Raw genomic sequence first — 17,445 nt, 5'->3', positions numbered from 1 at the left:
TTTTGAGAGAGCCTGTCAAGGGTACAATATTCCGCCCTGAGCAGAACATGTTAGAGATAAAATCCCAAATCACTGGGCCCTTAAATGGAGAAGCCACTAAAATGCCTATAGAAAGCATGAATGATTATAACCTCTTTAAACAGGAAGCCAATATTTGAATAGGGTTCAACCCCAACAAGGCTTGTCACCGGTTCAGAGCCCTAAAATGGAGAGCAGACCTGCCCTTTGCCTGACATTCCTACAATACTGACAACCAGAGAGGACTGGGTAAAAGGAGCAAAGGGTACAACTTGGGAAGAGCTATTTTTCCTGGTAAAACTGGAACAGTTCTTAGAGGGTGTTACTCCTGAGATCCAAATGTACATCCTAAACAAAGATCCTAAATCCACAGGAGAGGCGGGGAAGATTGGCACCAAATGGTTGAATATATACCATCGAAACAACATTCCTAGCGGTTTAGGGGGCAATACAGGAACCCACCTTACAAGGAAGGACCCCATTCACCAGAGCCACTTTCTCATCCCACCCCTCCATCCTCCAACCACCCACCTCGCTCCAATGACACACAAGTTGGACGTTGTTTAAAATGCAATAAGCCAGGGCATGTGAAGAACACCAACAGTGTACAGTTCATTGCACTAGAGTCTCACTCAGAGTCCTCAGGCTCAGATGCCTCCCAGATACCCCAGAGTAAAGGGAAACTGAGAGTGTGGGTAGGAAGAAGGTTGTTGCACTGAGAGACACTGGAGCACAGGTGTCTGCAATACAACAATCCTTAGTGGACCCCCAACTCATTAACCCCCAGGCTCAAGTAACTGTTCAACCCTTCAGGGTGGACTTTTGACCTACCTTGATTTCAGAAGAGCAGACTTTGACTCCCTGAAACAACTGGTGAGCAGGATCCCTAGGGAAACAGACATGAAGGGGAAATGCATTCAGAAGAACTGGCACAGGAACAAACCATCCCGACGTACAGTAAGAAAAGCAAACATCGTAAGCAACCAGTTTGGCTTCGCAGAGAAATCCTTGGTGAGCTCAAACTCAAAAAGCATTCATATAAGAAGTGGAAACTTGGATAGCTGACTAAGGAGGAGTATAAATATATTGCTGGAGAATGCCGGGAAGTAATCAGGGAAGCAAAAGCATAATTGGAATTGCAGCTAGCAAGGAATCTGAAGGGTAACAAGAAGGGTTTCTATAGGCATGTTAACAATAGAAGGATAATCAAAGAGGGTGTGGGGCCATTACTGGATGAGGGAGGTAACCTAGCGACAGATGATTCAGGAAAAGTTGAAGTACTCAACGCTTTTGTTGCCTCAATCTTCACGGACAAGATCAGATCCCAAACTATGGCACTAAGCAATGCAATATGGGAAGGAGATGGGCAGCCGTTGGTGGGGAAAGAACAGGCTAAGAGCTAATTAGAAAAGCTAGTGGTACACAAATCTATGGGTCCAGATTTAATGCATCCAAGGATACTGAGGGAATTGGCAGATGTCATTGCAGAGATTTTGGCCATTATCTGTGAAAACGTGTGGAGATAGGGAGACATGTGGGATGACTGAAAAAAAGGCAAATGGAGTGCCCATCTTTAAAAAAGGAAAGATAGACAATCCAGATAGCTACAGACCAGTCAGCCTTACCCCAGCCCCTGGAAAAATCACGGAGGGGATCCTCAAGGAATCCATTTACAGAACTTGGAAGAGAGGAAAGCAATCAAGGGTAGTCAACATGGATTCACCAAGGGCAAGTCGTGCCTGACCAATCTGATTAGCTTCTATGATGACGTGACAGGCTCTGTGGACATGGGAAAGTCAATGGATGTGAAATACGTTGAATTTAGCAAAGCTTCTGATACAGTCTCCCACAGCATTTTTGCTCATAAGTTAAGGAAGTATTATTTGTATGCCTGGACTGTAAGATGGATAGAGAGCTGGCTTGATGAACGGGCAACCAGTAATGGTCAATAGCTCAATGTCTGGCTGGTGGCCAGTTTCAAGTGGAGTGCCCCAAGGATAGGTTGTAGGGCCAGAACTGTTCAACATCTTTATTAATGTCCTGGATGAGGGGATGGACTGCATCCTCAGCAAATTTACTAAGCTAGGGGTTCAGGTAGATACATTGGAGGGCAGGGATAGGGTCCAGAGAGACCTTGGCAAACTGGAGGTTTGGCCAAAAAGAAATGTGATGAGGTTCAACAAGGACAAGTGCAGAATCCTGCATTTGGGATGGAAGAATCCCAAGCACTATTACAGGCTAGGTACCAGTGCAGCAGAAAAGGACCTGGGGATTATGGTGGATGACAAGCTGGATAGGAGTCAACAGTGTGCCCATGTAGCCAAAAAGGCTAATGGCACATTGGGGTACATTAGGAGAAGTATTTCCAGCAGATCTAGAGAAGTTATTATTCCCCTCAACTCAGCACTGGTGAGGTCACATCTGGAGTATTTCATCCAGTACTGCCCCCTAGTATAGAAAGGATGTGGAGACGTTGGAGCGGGTTCAGCAGAGGGTAAGAAAAAGGATTAAGAGGCTAGAGTACATGAGCTTGGAGGAGAAGCTAAGAGATTTGGGCTTATTTAGTTTGTGGAAGAGAAGACTGAGGGGTTATTTGATGGCAGCCTTCAACTTCCTGACTGGAGACTCTAAAGAGGATGGAGAGAGACTGTTCTCAGTGGTGACACAGGGCAGAACAAAGAGCAATGGTCTGAAGTTAGACAAGGAGAGGTGTAGGTAGGATATTAGGAAAAACTGTTTCACCAGGAGGGTGGTGAAGCACTGGAATGTGTTATCAAGGGAGGTGGTGGAATCTCTATCCCTAGAAGCTTTTATGTCCCAGCTTGACATAGTCATGGCTGGGACGATTTAGTTGGGGTTGATCCTGCTTTAGGCAGGGGGCTGAACTAGATGACCTCCTGAGGTCTCTTCCAGCCCTAGAATTCTATGTTTCTACCTGTAGCCATGTTGCCAGTTAAACACAATGGCTGGTCAGTGACTTGGAGTTTCGCAGTCTATGATGACTATCCCAATCCTATGCTGATGGGAGAGAACCTAGTGAACCTTGTGAAACAAACCCAGATGGTGATGGTGGTGGTGACCCATAGCTGGGCTAAGCAGGCCTCCACATCCTACCCAATTTCTGAGCCTCCTACTAGGGACTAGTCTGTGCACCCAGACACCCGGGGATCAGAGACCCAGACCAAGGTGACAGAGCCAGACCCCCGCACAGAACCTCCAACTACAGCAGTGAATCCAGTTTCTGAAATCCAGAAGGAATCATGCCCAGATCTGGAGTTGGTGAACCATCCACTGCCAGAATTGGAGTCAGCAACAGAGGGCGTCAGTGAGCTTAAAGAAGCAACTGAACCTGTGGAGGACCACCGGAAGCTGCAAGACACTTAAGTGCACCAGCAGAATGTGGTTCCCAACCAGCCAAGGTACCCATCTCACCTACACCATTTCCAGAGAGGCCAAGCTCAAGCCCACAACCCAGTAGGGAGCTGACATTTCCAGCAATGAGAGAGCAGTTCCAGGCAGAACAGAAAGCTGATGAGATTCTCAAGGGAGCTTGGACGGTGGCCTGGAGTGACCACTTCCACTCAACTCTTCTAACAGGTCCAGGTTTTTGATAGAAAGAGAGCTTCTATAAAAGGACACCCTTTCTGGTGAGCACAGGGAGGACTGGTGTCCTCAGATACAGTTGGTAGTTCCAACTAAGTAGAGGGAAAAGCTCTTGAGCTTAGCCTATGATCACTGTAGAGGTCATGCTGGACTGAACAGAACCAAACACCAACTGGGAAAGTTGTTCAACTGGGATGGGATGGGCAAGGATGTCTCTAGTTATGTCCAGTCTCGTGAGGTGTGCCAACAGGTGAGGAAACCCCAAAATCAGGTCAAGGCACTTGTCCAGCCACTCCCCATAAAAGAGGTCCCATTGCAGCCGGTAGTTGTGGATATTATGGATCCTTTCCCCAAAAAGATCTCAAGATGGAGGCAGTTCATACTGACTCTTGTAGACTTTGCCACAAGACGGCCTGAAGCAGTCATTCTAGGGAGCATTATGGCCAAGAATGTGTGCCAGGCACTAATCGATATTTTTGCCAAGGTAGGTTGACCCTCAGAGATCCTTACTGATTCCAGGACTAACTTCCTAGCCGAGACTATGAAACATCTTTGGGCAGCTCATGAGGTGAAACACCTAGTTGCCACTCCCTACCATCATCAAACAAATGGTCTGGTGGAGAGATTTAATGGAACATTGAGGGCCACAATATGTAAATTTGTGACTGAGTGCTCCAATGATTCAGGTTTGGTGTTACAACAGCTACTGTTTGCCTATAGAGATGTCCCACATCCCAATCTGGCATTATCACCATTTGAACTTGATTCCTTCTGGATTTCAGGAACTGGATTCACTGCTGTACTTGGAGGTTCTGTTTTGGGGTATGTCTCCATCACCTCCATCTGGGTCTCTGATCCCAGGGTTTATGGGTACACAGACTGGTCCTTAGTAGGAGGCTCAGAAATTGGGTAAGATGTGGAGGCCTACTTAGCCCTGCTATGGATGACCACCATCACTGTCCAGGTATTGTTTCATGAGGTTCACTAGGTTTTCTCCCATGGATGTGAGGTTAAAGGCCTTTTGCAACTAGTAAGGCAGCAATGGGAGGGAGCTTCTCCTCCTCCAGGACCTGACATTTTTGATTCTGACTCTCTAAACATGTCTCACGAAAATTTGCAGAAGGCTCAGCAGGAGCAGAAGGACTGATATGATAAACATGCCAGGGAGTTGTCCTTCAAGGTAGGGAAACAAGTCATGGTCTTCAAGGCATGCCAGACCAACAAGACGGAAGCATCCTGGGATGGGCCATTCACAGTCCAAGAGCACCTAGGTGCAATTAATTACCTCATTGCTTTCGCCAACCCTGATCTTAAGCCTAAGGTATCTCATGTTAACTCTCAAAAGCCCTTTTATTCCTGAGAAGTCAAGGTTCTATAGATTACCTCCCAGCCAGAGGGAAGTTGCTGAGTGGCCAGGATTCTACTATGACAGGAAGGACAAGGGTGGAGTAGAAGAGCTAACCCTTGCCATGAACCTTACCCGTGAGCAGAGATGGTAGATCGTGGAGCTGTGCACCAGGTAAACCATGATGTTCTCAGCCACCCTGGGATGAACAGAAAGAGTAGTTCATGCCATTAACACAGGTGATGCTCACCCAGGCAGAGCTACTGAATGGTTCCTTCAGCCAAAGAAGCTATTAAGAAGGAAATCAAGGACATGCTAGAGATGGGTATAATTCAGCCTCTGACGGTGCCTGGGCTTCTCCAGTAGTCCTAGTTCCCAAACTTTTGCATGGACTACCATAAGCTGAATGCACTAACTCACCCAGATAACTGTCCAATGCCATGTACAGATGAGCTATTGGAGAAACTGGGACATGCCAGTTCATCGCCACCTTAGACTTAACCAAGGGATATTGTCAAGTACCTCTGGATGAATCAGCCAAGCAGAAGTCAGCCTTTCTTACCCAGGCAGGACTGTATGAACTCAGTGTTCTCCCTTTTGGGCTATGCATAAGAACATAAGAACATAAGAATGGCCATACTGGGTCAGACCAAAGGTCCATCAAGCCCAGCATCCCATCTGCCGACGGTGGCCAATGCCAGGTGCCCCAGAGAAGGAGAACAGAAGACAAGTGATTTATCTCCTGCCATCCATCTCCTGCCCTTGTTATGAAGGCTAGGGCACCATACTTTATCCCTGGCTAATAGCCATTTATGGACCTGACCTGCAAAAATTTATCAAGCTCTTTTTTAAACCCTAATAGAGTCCTGGCCTTCACAGCCTCCTCGGGCAAGGAGTTCCACAGGTTGACTGTGCGCTGTGTGAAGAAAAATTTCCTTTTATTAGTTTTGAACCTACTACCCATCAATTTCATTTGGTGTCCCCTAGTTCTTGTATTATGGGAAAAGGTAAATAATTTTTCTATATTCACTTTCTCCACACCATTCATGATTTTATATACCTCTATCATATCGCCCCTCAATCGCCTCTTTTCCAAACTGAAAAGTCCCAGTCTCTCTAGCCTCTCCCCATATGGGACCCTTTCCAAGCCCCTAATCATCTTAGTCGCCCTTTTCTGAACCTTTTCTAATGCCAATATATCTTTTTTGAGGTGAGGAGACCACATCTGCACGCAGTACTCGAGATGTGGGCGTACCATAGTTTTATATAGGGGAAGTATGATATCTTTTGTCTTATTATCGATCCCTTTTTTAATAATTCCTAACATCCTATTTGCCTTACTAACTGCCGCTGCACACTGCGTGGATGTCTTCAGAGAACTATCCACTATAACTCCAAGATCCCTTTCCTGATCTGTCGTAGCTAAATTTGACCCCATCATGTAGTATGTGTAATTTGGGTTATTTTTTCCAACATGCATTACCTTACACTTACCCACATTAAATTTCATTTGCCATTTTGCTGCCCAATCACTCAGTTTGCTGAGATCTTTTTGTAGTTCTTCACAATCCCTTTTGGTTTTGACTGTCCTGAACAACTTGGTGTCATCTGCAAACTTTGCCACCTCACTGCTTACCTCATTTTCTAGATCATTGATGAACAAGTTGAACAGGATCGGTCCCAGGACTGAGCCCTGGGGAACACCACTAGTTACCCCCCTCCATTGTGAAAATTTACCATTTATTCCAACCCTTTGTTTTCTGTCTTTTAACCAATTCCCGATCCATGAAAGGACCTTTCCTCCTATCCCATGACCACCTAATTTACATAAAAGCCTTTGGTGTGGGACCGTGTCAAAGGCTTTCTGGAAATCTAGGTATATTATGTCCACTGGGTGCCCCTTGTCCGCATGTTTATTAACCCCTTCAAAGAATTCTAATAGATTAGACAGACACGACTTCCCTCTGCAGAAACCATGCTGACTTTTGCCCAACAATTCGTGCTCTTCTATGTGCCTTGCAATTTTACTCTTTACTAGTGTTTCTACTAATTTACCTGGTACTGATGTTAAACTTATCGGTCTATAATTGCCAGGATCTCCTCTAGAGCCTTTCTTAAATATTGGTGTTATATTGGCCGTCTTCCAGTCATTTGGTACCAAAGTGGATTTAAAGGATAGGTTACAAACCACTGTTAATAACTCCGCAATTTCACATTTGAGTTCTTTCAGAACCCTTGGGTGAATGCCATCTGGTCCTGGAGACTTGTTACTATTCAGCTTATCAATTAATTCCAAAACCTCCTCTAATGTCACTTCAATCTGAGTGAGTTCCTCAGATTTGTCGCCTAAGAAGGCTGGCTCAGATTTAGGAACCTCTGTAACATCTTCAGCCGTGAAGACTGAAGCAAAGAAATCATTTAATCGCTCCGCAATGGCACTGTCTTCCTTGATCGCTCCTTTTATATCTTTATCATCCAAGGGCCCCACTGCTTTTTTAGCAGGCTTCCTGCTTCTAATGTATTTAAAAAACATTTTACTATTGTTTTTTGAATTTTTGGCTAGCTGTTCCTCAAACTCTTTTTTGGCTTTTCTTACTACATTATGACAGTTAATTTGGGAGTGTTTATGTTCCTTTCTATTTTCCTCACTAGGATTTGACTTCCACTTTTTAAAAGCTGCCCTTTTCTCTCTCACTGCCTTTTTAACATGGCTGTTTAGCCATGGTGGTTCTTTGTTAGGTCTCTTACTGTGTTTTTTTATTTGGGGTATACATTTAAGTTGGGCCTCTAGTATGGTGTCTTTAAACAGTTTCCATGCAGCTTCCAGGGATTTTAGTTTAATTACTCTACCTTTTAGTTTCTGTTTAACTAGCTTCCTCATTTTAGTGTAATTCCCCTTTTTGAAATTAAATGCCAGAGTGTTTGACCGCTGCGGTGTTCTTCCCAACACAGGAATATTAAAAGTTATTATATTGTGGTCACTATTTCCAAGCGGTCCAGTAACAGTTACCTCTTGGACCAGATCCTGCGTTCCAGTCAAGACTAGATCGAGAATCGACTCTCCCCTTGTGGGTTCCTGTACTAGCTGCTCCAAGAAGCAGTCATTTAAGGCATCAAGAAATTTAATCTCTGAATCCCGTCCTGAGGTGACATGCACCCAATCAATATGGGGATAATTGAAATCTCCTATTATTACTGTGTTTTTTATTTTGATAGCCTCTCTAATCTCCCTTAACATTTCAGCATCACTATCACTGTCCTGGTTAGGTGGTCGGTAATATATTCCTAATGCCATATTCATATTAGAGGAATGAATTGTTATCCATAATGATTCTATGGAACATTTTGATTCCTTTAGGATTTCTACTTCATTTGATTCTATATTATCCTTCACATATAGTACCACTCCGCCACCCGCACGACCTGTTCTGTCTTTCCGATATAATTTATATCCCGGTATGATAGTGTCCCACTGATTGTCCTCATTCCACCATGTTTCTGAGATGCCTATTATGTCAACTTCCTCCTTTGATATGAGGTACTCCAGTTCACCTATCTTATTAGACAGACTCCTAGCATTAGTGTAAAAGCATGTTAGAAAACTACCACTATTTATATGTCCGCCTTTCACAGACGTGGTGGATTTTTTTATGCACGATTGTTTCACATCTGATCTTGCCCATATATTATTTCCCACGTTCCCTATCTGACTAACTTCTAGGGAATCCCTGTCTATGGAGCCTCGTGTAAGAGAAGTCTCCGTCCGATCCAGGTGCTCCCCCGCACCAATCGGCTTTCCCCCACCTCTTAGTTTAAAAACTGCTCTATGTCCTTTTTAATGTTTAATGCCAGCAGTCTGGATCCACCTTGATTTAGGTGGAGCCCATCCTTCCTGTATAGGCTCCCCCTACCCCAAAAGTGTCCCCAGTTCCTAATAAATCTAAACCCCTCTTCCCTACACCATCGTCTCATCCACGCATTGAGACTCTGAAGTTCTGCCTGTCTATCTGGCCCTGCGCGTGGAACTGGAAGCATTTCAGAGAATGCCACCAAAGATGTTCTGGATTTCAGTCTCTTTCCTAGTAACCTAAATTTGGCCTCCAGAACATCTCTTCTACCCTTCCCTATGTCATTGGTACCAACATGTACCACGACGACCGGCTCCTCCCCAGCACTGCCCATAAGTCTGTCTAGATGCCTCGAGAGATCCGCAACCTTCGCACCAGGCAGGCAAGTCACCATACGGTTCTCCCGGTCATCACAAACCCAACTATCTATATTTCTAATGATCGAATCCCCCACTACTAAAACCTGCTTCTTCCTAACAGCTGGCGCTCCCTCCCCCGGAGAAGTATCCTCGGCACGAGAGGATACAACATCACCCTCTGGAAGGAGGGTCCCAACTACGGGATGGTTTCCCTCTGCTCCCCTTGACTGCTCTCCTTCCCTGAGCCTTTCATCCTCCGTAACAGCCTCAGGACTGTCAGATTGGAGGTGGGACAGCCCTACTATGTCCCGGAAAGTCTCATCCACAAACACCTCTGCCTTCCTTAGCTCCTCCAGTTCAGCCACCCTGGCCTCCAAAGCATGCACTCGGTCTCTGAGGGCCAGGAGCTCCTTGCATCGAGCGCACACATACGCCACCCGCCCACAGGGTAGGTAGTCATACATACTGCACTCGACACAATAAACAGGATAGCCCCCACTCTGCTGCTGGGCTTCTGCCTCCATTTCCTACTCTAGTTATATATGAGGGTTAATTAAATGTTTCAGATAGAGGTTGTTATAAAGGATTTAGTTTAAGGGCAACAGAAGTCACTGGCTCCCTCCAAGCTCCCCCTCTCAACTCCCCTCTCCAAACTCCCTCCTGTTAGCACGCACCCTGTTTGCCAGCACCCGGTCGCAAAGCTCCCTGGTCGCTTACTAGCAGGGTTTAAGTGCTCGGCCTCCCTGATAGCTCCTCCCTCTGCCTACAGCTCAGCCAATCAGCACACGGTGTTTCAATTCAAACCTAATCAGCTTCCAACTGCCTGCCTGCCTGCCTGAGCACACGGCCTTTCAAACAAACAAACAAACACTCAGCTCAGCACTCCAAACAAACAAACTCCAAACTCCAAACTCCAAACAAACACACAGTTCATGGGTAACCTTGTGAAGACTTGTAGACAGTCTGCTAGTGGAATGAAGTAAATTTGCCATAGCTTATCTGAATTATCAAAACAAAAAAAAAAGAGTCTTTAAAGTGCTACTTGACTGTTTTTTGTTTCGATAGTGTATAGACTAGCACGGCTTCCTCTTTGTTACTTATCTGAATTATGTGGCTGTATTCCCTGACTCATTGGCAGAACACCTAGAGAACCTCCAAGCTATCCTCCAGCACATAAAGAAAGCAGGGCTGACTTTAAAGGCTAAAAAAATGTCCAGTTTGGCTTCACTGGGGTGACTTACTTTGGACACTGGAGGTAACGGAATTATCAACCCTCTATCAGCAAAAGTAGAGGTTATCCACAATTGGTTGATCCCAAAATAAATGAAGCAGGTCCAATCCTTCCTAGGCTTGGCTGAGTAATACAGGCCTTGGCCTTATTGCTGTCAGAGTTTTCAACATTGTGCTCAAATGAATTAATACTGAGAATTTTTCCAAGCTATGGACTCAGGAGAGCAGGAAGAAAGAAAGAGAGAGTTCAGTTTGGATGGAAAAAGGGGGCTCACATTCACCGGGGGCTATTGGATTCTCTTGCACCCACTTCCCTACGTGTGTGATGATCTAAGGCTCAGGGTCTGCCCACCACTGATGGGCTTTCAGTTTCCCTTCATGCCCTGGGCTGTAGGTCCCAGCTACTGAGATGCTTCAAGAGCAAGTTTGCCATTGACTACTAATGGGGATCAATCAGATAAGTTTTGGATCATTCTCCTGATATATCTGTGAGACAGGATTTATTATTAAACTTATTTCACAGATGGGGCAACTAAGGCTGAGGTTGAGCCAGGTCTCACAAGTGCTGCAAACCTGTGTCTGAAAAACAGGCCTCGGCTAACTCTATTTGGCTGCCAGTGTGCTTGGAAAGCTACTCTCACTCTTGGTGTGCCGTTTATGGACTTCTGCTTAAGTTGAACAAATGAACTGCTGAAAAAAGAATTCACGTCCAGATGCCTTAGCTTCTGTTCTAAGCACTAGGAAGGGGGCATGAAATTTCATAATGGGGGCACAATTCAATCAGTCTCCTCCCACTGGCCTTTGCTGGCTTCCCTCCCAGCTCCTCACCATTGACAATGGGTATGTCTACACTGGCATTCCTCTTTCGAAAGAGGCATGCAAATGAGGTATCTCAAAATGCAAATAAGGTATAAATTTGCATATTCGTCACCTCATTTGCATATTCTAACTTTGAAAGAGCTTCCTTCAAAAGAAGAAAGCCAGTGTAGATGCTGTTCTTTCAAAAGTAAGCCCATCTTCAAAAGAACAAAAAAGGAAAACTCCGAATCCAAAACGCGTCTAGCCCATGGGTCTGCTGGCCAGTAATGGAGGGCAAAGGCAGCAGTTGCACCAGTGCCCAGAAATTTGAAAGGGCCTGGGGCTCCCAGCTGCTGCCTTCACTACAACTAGAGTGATGGCAGCTGGAGCCCCGGGCCCTTGAAATTGCCACATGCTGTATGTCACAGTCTGGGAAGCTCCCAGGGCTGCCCGGGAGCAGTTAGGGGGAAGCTGGTGCTGCAGGCTGGCTGCCCTAGCTCTGCATCTACCACTCAACACCCCAACTCTTCTGGGAGCATGGAGTGAGTGCCTCCCGCACATTGCCTAGGGGCCTGAAAGTCTGTCAGCCCATCCTCCACCCCTGGTGTCAACTCACAGCAGCTAAGGACGGACACGATTATGGGATTCGCTTCAACACAGAGTCGATTAGGAATACTGTACTTTATTAAGCTTACTACCTCACTGATACAGATATTATAGTGCACACCTTAGCAAGCAAAACCACTACAGTGCAATGCATGAAAAAGGAAGTAAAAGGAACTTAGAATGCTAATACCCCTTTATCAACAGGAAGCCCCATCTTGGACGCCTTACACCAGGGCTGAGATGGATGTGGCTCCAGCTGGGGGAATCCAGAGCCCTTCTGAGGTGAAATTTCCTGGGGTAGGGATCCCCATGGCTTTATACTATAACTTTTCCACCAAGTGTGCACACTGGCTTAACCCAACTGTTAATATTCCCACAGAGTTGAAGCAAGGGTGAGCGTTGTTTATCTCATTGATTGGTTCTCAGTTAGAGGTGTCCAGGCTGTAGCCAACAAGGGCTGTCATGGGAATCTGATAAAGCCCATCTGTGCTAGGTGTACACTTGCATTCCTCCTTTGAAAGAGGCACGTAAATGAGGCAAATCAAAAGGCAAATGAGGTGCAGATTTATATATTTGATACTCTAGTTGCATATTCTTCTTGCAGAAGAAGAAAAACAGTATAGATGCAGCTCTTTCAAAAGTAAACCCCATCTCCAAAAGAACCCTTCTTCCCATAATAAAAGGGAAGAAGGTTCTTTCAAAGACCGAATTTACTTTCAAAAGAGCCGTGTCTACACTGCTTTTCTTCTTTCAAAAGAAGACTTTTGAAAGAATATGTAAATAGTGCATCAGATAGGTAAATCTGCACCTCATTTGCATTTTTGATTTCTCTCATTTGAATGCCTCTTTCAAAAGATGAATGCAAGTTTAGACACAGCCTTCGTGTTTATGCCTGCAGAAGTCAAAGCCATGTTAGACTACGTGCAGTGAGAGTAGAAATTTCCATCCTTCCTCTCGGGGGCCTGCAGGTGTATTATTTGACACCCTGATAGTCCATTATTAACTGTCCAGAAAGTAATCAGAGGAAAATGAATACATTCAATGAAGTCCCCGATCCTCTTCAAAATGCCTGATATGAAAAGTGGTCAGTGGAGCACTGTGAAATATATTGTGCTGAGTTTGGATTAAATGCCTGTGTTTTTCAGAAGCTGTTCCAATTTTTTTTTTTTGTGTGGGGGGTGGTGTTTCAGGTAATTGGGATGGGAACAGTATTTTTGGTGATTTTTCAGATACATTCAGGTTAGGAATGTGACAAATATAATGCAAGAGCTCCATATGTCCAGGCTATCTTGGTACTTTGATGTCCAATTCCTGCCTGAGAGTAGGAAGTGCAGAGGTGTGTAAGCATTTTAAAAGGAAGATGAGGAAGTGAAGTTTTTTCCAGATCTCAGCAAAGTTTTACATTTTAATTTTGGGTGACAGAGCAGGTTCTGATTTTATTCCAGCCAGCTCACCCAAATTGACTTAAAATCCATTCATTAGACCTTTGTTAAAGGAAAGCTTGGCAGGAACAACAGAGTTGCATTAGGCTTCTTACCAACTGGTTTTCTAACAACAAAGTCAAGCTCATTCTCTGTCACTGATTAGACATGGACATAAGGGAAGATGAAAACAAAATAAAAGATTAATTTTGTTTTCAGGGTGAGCTGAAACAAAAGAATAGTCTATTTGCACAGGGTTCCCTCCTTCCTCGCAGGAAAACAACAATGCAACAACTTACCAAAACACTGAAAAAGGGGTCCGTTTACCAAATGACCAACATAACATGCATTGATTAATGCTTGTTCTATTTCGAAGACAGATACAATTTTTCATTTGTTATTCCTCAGTACTGGACACATAAGAGAAGCTTTTGTTCTTGAAATTAACCATAGAACTAATTTCCTTCAGAGTTACAGAGAAGTGGGAATTAAGCCCATAAAGAGCCATTGGGGATATGGGCAGTTATGGAAAGACGGTGACCAAAGACATAGCCTATCTAGATGGGGAGAGAGAGACAGATCTTCAGCTAGTGTAAACTGGATGCACCATTTAAGTCACACCCATTTACACTACCAGAGGATCTGGTCCGTGGAATAAAGTGGGACACAGAGAATATGAGAGTGAGGTAAAAAACCCACAAGTTCTACAGTTTCTAGCTGAAAACACAAAGAGAAGATCTAGGTGCAAGCTGATACATTTCATTTATATTATTTTCCCTTTCCTTATCTGTGTATCTGACAGCCGGGCACAAAAAGCAGTTGAATCTTTTTAAATAACACACCGCTTATGCTTGATAACTCCATGGCCTTCCTGTTAAGTCGAAGGGCTGCAACCATGCAGAGTCCCTATGACCTGTGACACCTTCAGAACTGGAAGCTGTTGACCAACTCTCCAGAGTCAGGAAACAACTGTCTGCTGTGACAAGCAGAATTTATACCATCCTATGCCTCTTGCATGCTCATTTATTACAGCACTCCTATCCACCAGGATGTGTTTTAAATCAAATATCCACTATCTTGTAAATTAGCTGTGGTACGTAAATGTACCAATCATTTTCAGATTATTTATAGAGGCTTACTTCTCTTTCTGTTGATAATATGAAATTAGCCTCCAGAATTAGAACTGGATTGAAGAATGGCAGTTCCAGAGAGCCATGCAAATACTCTTTGAAATCTTTTTTTTTTCCTTCCATATAGGAATGTCCTTATTTTAAAAGCCATTGGCCTAATTCTCTGTGGGTGTAAATTTTGCACATCTGTGTTGACCTCATCAAGTTCCACCACTTTATGCCAACAGATAAATTGTCCCATTACCAGCAATGGCAACAGCATGTACAGAAAAATATACATACACAATTCTGTGAGTTTTTTTTTTTTTACAGTTAACTGGGTTTAAGAAAAGCTGCTTAATGTAAAACAAAAACACCCATTTGTAGCCATAGGAATCCTTGTGTTAGATTATATTTTGTTCCCAATTTTTTTAAATGCTGTTTTACTCACTAAAAGGTATTGGGAAAAATCACTTTCTACAAAATACTCCTTGAGTTGCTTTTAAAGTTCAGAAAATAATTCCTTCTCTAGACACATTTAAAGATTGGCATGGATATTCCAGATGGAATGCATGGCACACATACAGTGACAGAAATGGTTTTGACAGCTGTAAGTTAGCGACTTTATTTTACAAATTAAACAACTTTCACACTCTTTCCTCCATCATAAAGTATTGCTAAATCACTACTACATAATTTCATGCTTACTAAATAAAAATGAAATTACCCACACCCCATCTGTTGAAATGAGGCAACACGTTGCTCCATTGGCAAACGGACACACTTTGTATTCCATACACATTTATTTTTCAATGCTGTCTTGCTTGCTTTCTCATGTCACCACTAGCTCTTCTCTCCACCATCAAGTTCCTCTGCAAACTTCCTCCTGCATATGTAGTGTTATATAACCCACACACCTAGGGGTGTGGTTCACTGTCCCACGTAGTGACACTGAGACTGCTGACACAGAAAAAGAATGTTTTCTTTATAGCCCTAGCTGACAGGCTGCTGGCTTTCACCTCTAACTGGAGTGGCTCATGCCCCAAGCATCAGAGATCCCAGGTTCAAGTCTGCAAGTGGGGGCTTGTCCAGGAGCTCTGGAGCTTCATGCATAAGGTGATCATCCATCCCATTTCTGATGGGACAGCCCTGTATTTCAGGAATCAGAAAGGGTATCCTGATTTATTTTCAAAATGGAGCTAACTGTCCTGTTTACGGGGGTTGGGGGGAATGGCTGCTGCCCAGTTCCCACTGCACTCTGGCATGTCCACTGCTTGGTTCCTGGCTCCCCGTGGCTTGCAGGAGCTGAACTAGAGTGGCTGTGCCTGCCTCCAAGCTCCCATGCCTAGGGGGAGCCAGGGGGAGCACTGGCAGCTGCCACCTCCTTCCTGGCTCCCCAAGGCTTGGGGAAGACAGGAGCACCTGAAAAACGCCACTGGCAACACTGCCAATTCCAACAAGATAACCATGCCAAATCTGATCCTAGTTGACCATTTAGAAAACTTTTCAATGTATGAAGTTAATTCAAAACCGTTCCAGTGGCACTTACCAGCAGTTTCAATTTTAGTTGACTAAGATCCATCGAGAACTGATTCTGCATGGATATTGTTTATGGGTCAATTCAAAATCATCGCTTTTCCCCTTATTCTTTTAGATGAAGGAACAGCAGCAGTGGATTGACCAAGTAATTCAATATGATAAGGAAGTGTTAGGCAAGCTTTGTCGCATGTCTCTGTTGACCTCACTTGTCAAATGCAACACCCTAAGTTCTCCAGTCCTTGCCATCTACTACTACTCAAAAACTACCAAGAATTCCATATTCAACTGTTTTTGTTGCATAGGTAAGTTGCCTTCTAGGGATAAGACTGAGACCATATTTTTACATATTAACCAAGACAATAAAGCACTTGTGCATTCTGGGAAATACAGCTGTTATCTGGATCCAAATTCTCACTTATGTGGTAATTCCTGAAATTTGCCCCTTACTGGAAGCAACTGGGAAGTCCAGCCTGTCACACAGGCTGTAAAGGAGACACATTCTTCTTCTGTGTAAGTCTCCCCTCACACACAGGCCTCAAACATGCCCGACTCCTCCATTTCTCATTCACCCAAAGGCAAATGTTCCTTGCAGGAGCCATGTCGCCACAAACAAGACTGTCCTTGGGGCTCTCTCAAGAAGGAAGCTGCTCAATGCACAGAGTCCAAATTTCAGATGGCAGAAGCAGCATATAGTTTGTATGGACTCTGTGCAGTAGTAGTCGGCTGGTGACTTCCACTTCTCACTCACTTCCTTTCCCTCATTTGCTTTAGTCTCCCAATATCCCACGTTCGATACTTTTATCAGATTTGGTGCTTCCAGATCTCATGATTTTATTGTGAGTCTCCTCATGTTACCATGTAGTCAGTATTTAAATTAAACCTCCAGCTTCTGAGCTTATATAAACATATGATCTGTTTCTAGCCCATACCACTGGGGAGAAAAGTTGAACAGATGAACGTCAAGGCTCACAACTAGGTTAAATTTAGACAAAATTTATTTTTAAAATGTCATGATTTTTAGAATAATCTCATGATTTTGGGGGCCTGACTGAGGATTTCTGAACACATGGGCAGGGCAAGGGCATTACCCATGTGGCATCTTGTCCTGCTGAAATACAGCTTTAAAAGAGAACTCACGCTCTAGCAGCTGCCTGTCATATTGCTCTATCTTTCTGGGATGTTAGTGTTCTCGGCCTACTGGGAGAAAAAGTAATTGAAAATAGGAACGGATATCTTTCCTAAATCTAAAATCTATAGCTGATGACTCCACAGCACCAGTAAAATTCAGTTGAATTGCCTTCAAAATATTCAAATATCCCCCACACACTGGAGTGCCTGCCAACCCCAGAGAGTATAGGCATTTTGCTGTCCATCAGACTGATCCTAAAGGACTGCCATGTCCCTCACTTTGGTGTAATAGGACCCCTGAAGAAGCTTAGAGTGCTAGCAAATTGATTTTAGCTCCATATTGCTACATAAAAAGTGCCCTCTGAAATCTAGAGGCTAAATCCTGCCCTTGAACATGCACAAATAGCTCTCATTGAGCTCTTTGTTGTACATAATTACAGT

The 17,445-nt window shown here is 44.2% G+C and overlaps 1 protein-coding gene across 8 annotated transcripts in view; it reads right to left on the bottom strand.

The window, feature by feature from the left end:
• CALCRL (calcitonin receptor like receptor) overlaps window positions 1-17,445 on the bottom strand; it is a 113,354-nt gene that overhangs the window by 85,473 nt on the left and 10,436 nt on the right. For 3 of the 8 annotated variants that reach the window (XM_075002019.1, XM_075002015.1, XM_075002017.1), the window contains exon 2: window positions 850-904. The exons of 3 other annotated variants lie outside the window; for them this stretch is intronic. The gene's annotated coding sequence lies outside the window, so the exon portion shown is untranslated. Of the gene's footprint in view, window positions 1-849; window positions 905-5,101; window positions 5,155-17,445 lie in introns of those variants that run through there. 2 more of the 8 variants (XM_075002018.1, XM_075002023.1) reach the window with 2 other exon arrangements.

The sequence above is a fragment of the Carettochelys insculpta genome, chromosome 8 (genome assembly GCF_033958435.1).
Source record: "Carettochelys insculpta isolate YL-2023 chromosome 8, ASM3395843v1, whole genome shotgun sequence".
NCBI classification, from domain to species: domain Eukaryota; kingdom Metazoa; phylum Chordata; order Testudines; family Carettochelyidae; genus Carettochelys; species Carettochelys insculpta.
This window is presented reverse-complemented; position numbering and strand designations above follow the sequence as displayed.